Source organism: Branchiostoma floridae, chromosome 3 (genome assembly GCF_000003815.2).
Source record: "Branchiostoma floridae strain S238N-H82 chromosome 3, Bfl_VNyyK, whole genome shotgun sequence".
In the NCBI taxonomy this organism is placed as follows: domain Eukaryota; kingdom Metazoa; phylum Chordata; class Leptocardii; order Amphioxiformes; family Branchiostomatidae; genus Branchiostoma; species Branchiostoma floridae.
Genome location: NC_049981.1, coordinates 16790692 through 16799720, shown reverse-complemented (window position 1 = coordinate 16799720; position 9029 = coordinate 16790692). Strand labels below are relative to the sequence as shown.

Below are 9029 nucleotides of genomic sequence, written 5' to 3'. Positions count from 1 at the left end.
CTTAGCGTGACGTCATAACTTCGGACAAGTTCGTACTACTCCGTACACCACCCGGCTGACTGTCCAAAGTTTAGATGACGTCATGGTTAGCGTGACGTCATAACTTCGGACAAGTTCGTACAACTCCGTACACCACCCGGCTGACTGTGCAAAGTTTAGATGACGTCATAACTTCGGACAAGTTCGTACAACTTTGGACAACTTTGGACAACTTCAGACATCTAACTTAACTTAGGACAACTTCGTGCATTTCACCCTGATACTGGACATGGGTGGAATTTCTAGGCAGAAATACAGTCAAATTCATAGCGTCAAAGCGCAATATGTAAGGCGTGTTTTTTTGTGAGCTACGAACAATTCGGAATCAAACCCATTACAAGAATCCGCCGCCACCCAAGCGTACAAACAACAACAATCAACTTTCAAAATGGCGACCCTGCGCCGCATGCATGGTTCTCACAAAATTATTTCTGCGCCGCCGCATCGAGGTCGGCAACCTTCAAGTCTGGCGATGTTTTTTGTGTGAAAAGTTTGCGATCTTGTTCGTTCCATGGCGGGCGACTTCTTCCAGAAACGTCTTTTTGATCGAATGCGTGGCCGATTCGAGATTCGCTGACGTCCCTCACAAGTTTTCGCTACCAAATTTCGCAATCTTGGTCCTGCTTCCGGAGTATGGTGGTGGTTCCCGCTACGTTTTTTCTCGCTGTTCGCCGCCTGTATGGCTTTCTCGGCTTCCTTATTCACGACAGCAGTATCAAGTGGGCTGTTGTCATCGTTAGGTCGGCTATGTCCGTCAAAATTTAGCGGGCCGCCGGCCGGCCAGAGTCGGCGGCCGTCAAGCGCGTTTTGAAATCACCGCGTCGGTACGGAATTTGTTATTTATTCAGAACCACACGCACCGCCGGCGTGTATGTTATTTCTAGTCATGTATTTTTCGGACTTTAGGCATGTAAACTATCGAGGGTTTTGGTGATATTCATGCTATTTTTTCACACATCCGACTGAAAATTTAGCGGCTCCTTCACAACGCTAAAATTAAGTGACGCGAGTTACTCCATTTTCCCCAAAACGCTATAATTTCCAGACGCGAGAATTTCAAGAATTACAGTACTTGTCTTGTTCTGCTGTGAGTTGGCCCACTGCATCATCGAACTGCGAGCTTGACAAATTTTGCAATTTTCTAGGAAACTAGATGTGTATTACTAGTGCTAGCCCAACTTATGAAACAGATCAAAGCTCTCTTAAATACCTGTTTTGTGACTTAAATTAAAACATTTACTTAGATCTTTCTACCACAATAAGAAAACGTCACTGTGATAAAAACGTTGCCTGAGGATTTGGCGCCATTATCGAATCAAAGCGAGACCGCAGTCTCGTGACTCTCGTAAGTACATGGTAGGATTCCTACAATGTAATGATTATAACTTTTAGTAGGTTTGCTGCCATGGTAACCTTCCTATTCGTTTCCAAACAAGAAACGGAATATATATCTCTTTGATTTGAACATTCCTCGCTATTCAGGGCATCCTTTTGTAGGTGTCTTAAGAAGAAAGATGGTGTCAGAGAATGACACCGGTATGGTGGAAAAAATTCCGCCACGAAAATAGATACGAATTAATCTTCAGCATGCAGTGCTGCTAAGTGAAAAATTTAACTATTAGAATCTGTTCCAATGTTGGCATGTGTGACCAGGAAACTACATTGTTTTTGCCAGAGGAAGATAGCCAAGCGTCATCCTGGATTAAGATAAAACACTAGGTATGTAAATAAACTATTTTGCTGATCCCACAGCCTTTTTGTCTCCAGTCATGGAGAAACTGCATGTTTGTTTGCAGCTATCAAGGCATTAAACTGCTTATTCTCTTCATTAAAGGTAAACGTTGTCTTGACTACGGCAGCTGAAGGCAAAATGTGAACCCTTGAAATAGCTGTAATATAGACAGGTAGCTTTTACCATTCCTAGTGTCCATTGTATTAAGGCAGCCTCTAAGGAGGTCTTGGTGTTTACTTAAGACGGCAGTAGCTTTCTGAGGGATTCTTCATGTGTGCTCGCTTACTTCAGGTGCGCTAAAAACTTTTTTAGGTACATGTTAAGAACTTTTTTTGCACTTTTTTGATATGCTTGAAGTAACCATTTGTGTATAATCTGTCGGTGTACTTTGGTAACTAAGCCTTTTTTATTTGTAAGGTGTCTTTTGGGGATGATTATTGATTGAAATGAACTACTATATTATTGTTAGGATATCTCACATATGGTTTTTTAGAGCTACCCATCATATAAACCGTACTTGTCATAGGTTGCCGTTGTTTTTAATTTGACAGCCATGGTCTTATGCCACGTATCTGTTGGTACATGTAATAGTAATTTGTTAGGTAGGTAATAGTAGTTTTTGTAACAGATAGATTTTGAAGTGATTTCTCTTAAGTACATGCACATGTATGCCTTTTTACAAAACAGGAAGGATAAAAACTCATGCAATTAGTTGGAATGCCAGGATTTCTGTGCTCTTTTCAAAGTGCCAACTCTTGAATTTCCATGGAGGAGAACATTCTGGAGAAATCTCTGGTTTAACATAATGCACAAAACAGATCCATAACCTGCAGCAGCATAGGCTCCACATGCAGAAAGATAAGAAACCTTTAGCAAGTGTTCTATTCTTAGAAAATACCTAAAATGGCATGTATAATGCCGTATCTTTACTCTTTCATCAAGAATAGAAAGTGCTAAAAGACCTGGTAAAGATAAAGGACGACATAGAATTGATGGTAGGTAATGATAAGGAGACAGCTTTCGTGCACTCTTTGGGGAGAAAGTATGTCTCCCGCGTTTGGTATGCTTTTGTATTTGTGCACTCTACTTCTTAGAGAAGCCCTAATGAAGCTTAAGATAGTATTGTTTCTTTTGCATCTTCTTTCCTTAATCAAAACAAGCTTAGTTGCATAAAAGCACCCAAGGTAGGGAGAAGGATAAAAAGAGCATGTGGTATTTGTAACACAAACATATGGGTACAGATTTACTTTGATTGAAGTAGGTATATTTCAACTGCCACCAGTTCCTTGTGTTCAATGCAGTACAAATTTTTAGAGACTGTTTTAATTTGTCTTGTTCCAGTTTGTTTAGCCCACTGTTTACAGTAAACAATGTTCTTGTATTCAGTTAAATACATGTACCTGTCTATACAGTCAAACCTGTTCTACTGAACTCCTTTAAAAGTGTCAGTGGCCAGGTTAAAGAACTGCCTGATGCTGATGCTGCCCTGTCCTCTGTAAGTCTGTTCGATCATGGTTCTCTTCTGAACATGGTGATACCTCTGTCAAAAACAGCGCTAGTAGGACAGAACTTTTTCCTCTCTTTCTCTTTTTTTCTTTTTCACACGCAATACTATGGGGTGAGCCCAATGTGCTAGTAGCTTGACAGTAGTGTGAAAAAGTATGGCGTTTTTGTCAAAATGTTGCCTTTCTAAATTTAGGCTAAATTTTAGCTTTGTCGGGTACCAGGTACAAACTGGTATTTGTAAATTGAGTTGGAAGAAAGTTGATATGAATAGATTCACCCTACTGAATAAGTTGCTAAGTGATAGATATGCTCTTTATTACTTGCAGAGATGTCAAAATCCTTTGTGAAATCCATCCTGAGATGCGTGAAATGTTGCCAACAAGATGCTTAAAGCTCAAAAGCCCTTTTATTTTTGTTTTGTGTAAGTACCAGACAGACCCTGGTACAAACTGGAGTGTTGTTACTTGAGATGGAAGAAAATAATTACTTTCAGAGATGTCAAAATCTTTCGTCAAATATATCCTGAGATGCGTGAAATGCACCCACCTTTATGAACCATTTCTGATGGATAAAAGTACAAAGAAGCGTGAACAGTTTTAAGCCAGAGCAAGTGGCGGTGGAACATTTCTTTGTCCTTGTAGATTTCAAAGACACTCTTCACTTACTTCAGAAAAAAGATGTTTGGAAGGCCAAAGCTTGAGTTTACAAATGTATTAACAGTACCGTTCAAGTTAGAATCTTTGATTTTTAGTTTAGACTTGGTTGTCACTTTTTCGAGGCAACTTCTTTAAAACTTTGAGGAAAATCCTTTCAGGCCTGATGAAAGTACAGTTTTGACACTTACTAGTATGATGTAACATGTATGTCTTACATTGCTTGATCTGTGTAACTTGTAGACAAAAGCCACATTTTTTTTATATTATACTTTTAAAACTTTGCATCACAACAGAAATTCTTTCTATTTGTGCAAAAAGTGTCCTTACCACGTAATTACATGAAGAACGTATGAATAACAAAAGAACTCCAGGACTGCAGTGATCCACAGTAATAGCACATCATTAGATAAGAAATATTGGGGTTACTCAATACAAATGAAGTGGTGTTACTGTCATGCTCAATGTAATGATGAAACACGATTTGTTTTCACAAAGGACTGCACTTCTGCCAAGTTCTGGCTTAGCAATTTGTTATAACTTACAGTCAAAGTTAGATTGTTCATGTCCCTTTCAATCCATTAAAAAATGAAACTACTTTCAGGTTCAGTTCAGAATTCAATGCAATACTCCCCATCAATATCTGTGGAATGGTCCAATTAGAGAACCAACATTTTAAGTAGTGTGCCTGGATGCATTTGTCTTTTGTTGAAGCAGGGCTAGCTCAACTAGCAGGTAATGCTTTCCTTTTAGTCATAAAGTTTCCAATTTTTTACAAAGATGTAAAATTGAAATTTTTGCTTCTAACGTACAAGAAGCAAAAAAGTATTGTCATGTGTTTACAAATTGGTGAAGGGATCCAAGCATGACTCAGTTTGTACATTTTCCCCTTATGTAGAGCTATAATGTTTATGTGCTTTTTCTTTAGAAATTGAAAAGCTCGAAGGGGAAGAAAAGGCAAAGCTGTGATTGTAAATGTACTAGCAGTTACAAATGCAATTCCTCCTTGCTGATGCTATAGTCTGAGCCAAGCATACCTGGTCTCCTCTACTCTTCTTGCTAAGTGTGTTGGGTTATTTTACGTGCCCCTGGTTGATGCCTGAGGCTAATGCCCGAGGCTTCTCCATACGTCATCATTATATATAAGGACCAATGCAACCTGTCAGAATTGTGCCTGACTGAGGTTGAGACCGTTATAAATCTATGATCCTTTGACATAGAGATATAACTTTTCTCTTAGTCTTACAAACTTGTAACAAAGGAAAAGTTGTGCAGATATAGCTGTCCCTTTTTTAAGGGCGTGGTTAGCATGTAAGTGGGCCGAAGTCACTTGAAGCCAACCATTGTTGTTTGAAGTCACGGCTCTGGTCATAGATAAAAGAACACTCTACATGTATCTCTGAAGAAATACTTTCTTTCAGTGTTGGTGAAAATGATCGAAAAAAGCCTCATTGTAACAGGCCACCCAGCTCTTAAAGGATGGGGTTGGCATATTTACTGTGTGTCCTTTAAGCCTACTAGTAAGGTACAGTAGAATGAAGCTACAGTGTACCTCTAAAGCCACAGTTTAATGGAATAATCAAAACAAGAATATTTTTAGAACATGATTGTGTGCAAAAGTAAATGTTAAAAATATGTCTGGGAGTGCCTGCAAAAATGCAGTGGCCCCTGAACATCCCATTGAACATAAGATTTGATACTTTATCAAGGCTGAGAACAATATAACTATAAGATTTAGATTTTGCATTGATAAGGCATCATCAGTTAAATTTCTTACTAGAATAGCAGCTAGGAAACGGAGACTGAGGGAAAGTCTGTACCTTGGTTTACACAGTTCATAAAGTGAATGTAGTCTGAATCTCTGATGTAACTTTTTCTCCAGCTCCTTGTTTTCTTCTTGGCCTCTTGCTAATTTTTTTTCGAAAATAAGTTACTGTGGCCTATTATAATGTTGTTGAAATTTTCAATGCAAACTACCCTTTGTTGTCCAGCCAAAAGCTTTCTAATCCAGCATTCCATGATAAAGCCCACCTATTGCTTTAAGGGAGAGTGATTGTTCAGGTAGATCTATTAGTGGATTCCAGCACGCATTACATCGTACTTTTATGTAACTAAGGATCAGAGCATCTTGGATCCATTCATGAAGGATTAATGTTTAGTATTTATCTAAAAGCCTCTGCCAGCCCCCGATTAGTATGAGGAAGAAAAGCCATCAATGGGTTTCTGTCCTGGCAAAATAAAGGACAGCTCTAAATTTATCTCTGCGTTCAGGTATCTTGCGAGTGAATGGTAACAGAGAGGGCGGCGATTGTAAACAACGAAACATAAGACCACCAGGATAGACATTCACAGGAACACACCGTGCCTTTTGCTTTATGGCCTTTACAGCTTTCACAGTAACCCTAACTGTGTCTGTAATAATCGGTACGACAACAGGTTGGGTCGGCTTTCCACGTTGCCCTAGCAGCTGAAATATCACATTTTTTGGAATGCCATGTCACAGTTGAGGTGCATTTGGGCAGAACCTAGCACTCAGGCCACACTGTAACATGAGGTGGAGCGTTTCTATAGCACGCTGACCATTTTCTTCTGTTCACAATTCCGCAAATGCGGCCAGAAGCGAGAAACGATCGACCCAAGAGGCCTCAGCGGGAGGTAGGTCTAAGCATTTCTTACATGTTCGGCATTATTTCCAACTTGTCCTCACATTATGCTGCCATTGTGGCCTGCGTGTTATACAAGTTTACGATGTGCTCCAAAGGTTACGAAGACTGATGCAAAACTAATTATTTTTGATACGGGGCCACTTAATGACCTATTTGGTCGTAGGAGACAACCATTGCACAAACCTGTTTGATGAGCCCTTACCTACTAGAAGTTATTTGTTATAGTTCCGTATTATTACAAGACTTAGTGGATGTATCTTTGGATACCATTTATTAGTTTAAAAAAAATTATTTATCAGTTTGATATTTGTGTGGTACCTGTTGCATGATAAGTGTTAGGTAAATGTGTAAGTAAGTTTGCATGACTGTTAATGTATTGTAAGTGCCCTGCATATGTTGGTACCAGTCTGTGGGTTGAGTTGCTGTGACGAGTGCAATTTGCATGTTTGGATGGCACCTGACAAGCTGAAATCTCTTGTAAGTTGTACTAGTTAAGAAACATTTGTAACCTTGATTGAGTCTTAAACATCTTGTATTTTTTCTTTGGTGCCAGCTAGAAACGACTTTTGTGTCAGAATGTGTTTCTTCAAAATTGTTCAAAGGAGTAACATATATGAAGATTTTTCTATTACAACATTTTACGACAAGTTATTCTAACATTGCTAACATGCTTAACTTTAAGGCTGTCTACCTACTAGTATTTCACCATAGATAAGGCCAGTATTGTTTTGTCATTTTTAACAGCTGTCTTTAGTCACCTGCTTTACAGGTAATTAAGTGTTCAAACAGGTGGCAAAATTCTTTTGACCTTACATCATTGTTGGAGATTCTCTATGCTACATTCACTTGGTCATTTCAAAACATGGAAAAAGAATTTTAAACTGTTGTGGGGTAACCAGTTTGTAGAATTAGAACAGTTACTGTAAATTGTTTGCATGATAAGTTTTGGACCTTAAACATTAAGAAGTTTTGGATTCAGAGTTCAGAGACTCTAAGAGTTGCCAACATGTGTGTAGCATAGATAGTTTGTACAACATTACATTTGTACATGTACATTCACTTAAGTTTTAGATTTTCAAAGGTACAGACAAAGAAATCTTTTGGAAAGTATTGCACTGTTTTTACAAAAATACACTAGGTGTTGAGAGAAAAGGGATACTATTGGTGTTGTATAACTGTCGCTGTGTGTCTTTTCAGCAATAGAAATTGTAGAACAGAACTAATCCAATAAGGTTGAGTGATCGACAATGTTCCTCTCAAGAGCAATAATTCCTTTCTATGTAGAGGATTAACTCTTTTGTTAGTAGTACATTGCTAGAATTTCTTCTAAAACATATACCAGAACATCTCAGAGCAAAGCCCTCCCAAATGTCGCCAAACTTGCAAAACGTAAAAGCGTTGAAGAACCATTATTGCAACAGGTGAATACACCTGGTTGCAACTTCGTATCACCTCATATTTAAGCTTTTTAGACATGACATTGATCTATTGCGTAGATTTCATGGACGAATTGCTGGTAGCGTTTTCCCATGTTCTTGCCTTGTGGTGGCATTGTAACAGATCACGGATCAGTGCCAGGGTCAATGCCGACGGAGGTGGTTTACACGAGGCTTTGTTTGTCTCTGACGTACCAGTACATGGGCATTGGGAGTTTACTAATAGCGGGGGGTTAGGTTTACTGAGGCGTTGGGAGGTCTGTTGATAGGTGTAGGGGTTTGTATTGTTACATCGTTTATTGCTGTTATGTCGTATATTACTGCTACATCTCACTGTTTAGTTAAAAGATGCTGTGGTACCTGTGTTGGTGATCTTCAGTGTCATCAGCTTTTTGATTAGATGTCCATCCAGTGGACCATTAGAATTTGGTCTATGTGGACACTATAGACAGTCTTACTCTAAGTACTTAATGTCAATGAGGAAAGATATCTAAAGGTAGTAGTAGAAAAAATCATCTAAGGCTAAAGGGACCACCAAAAAGTGGTCACACTGGCCAGGTGGTCTGTAGAGGTGGTCACTTGTACAAGTTTGACTGTACTGTACTATACGCATATACATTTACTGACAAATTCTTGGTCATTAATTTTATGTAAGTTACTAGTACTGTATGTATTTCTACTGCAAGTTTGTAAGTTTTATAGAAACAATGAAATAAAAATCACAGGAAATTAAAATGAGTTGTAAATATGATTATAAGTTCATTTAAGGGTGTTTGAATCTATATTAAGGCCATGTTGATTTGATTATATGGATGACATCCGCGCTCGCACCAATTTTCGGCCGTTTCCAAAAAAAGAAAAAGTTTTCGACCACACAATAAATTGTGCAAAGCAGCTGTAAAATGAGCACAAATATTCCGTAGATTGAAAAAAAAAGTATCAGAAATCAGATAACTAATGCTATAGAATGCCTAAATAAATCTAAATTCAAAGAATA

At 38.5% G+C, this 9029-nt stretch overlaps 1 protein-coding gene across 2 annotated transcripts in view; it reads left to right on the top strand.

Moving 5' to 3' along the window:
• The window catches only part of LOC118411496 (centrosomal protein of 152 kDa-like), a 51125-nt gene that overhangs the window by 7307 nt on the left and 34789 nt on the right, over nt 1–9029 (top strand). The window contains exon 1 of one of the 2 annotated variants that reach the window (XM_035813793.1): nt 6498–6585. The exons of the other annotated variant lie outside the window; for it this stretch is intronic. The gene's annotated coding sequence lies outside the window, so the exon portion shown is untranslated. Of the gene's footprint in view, nt 1–6497; nt 6586–9029 lie in introns of those variants that run through there. 2 annotated transcript variants of the gene reach the window in all.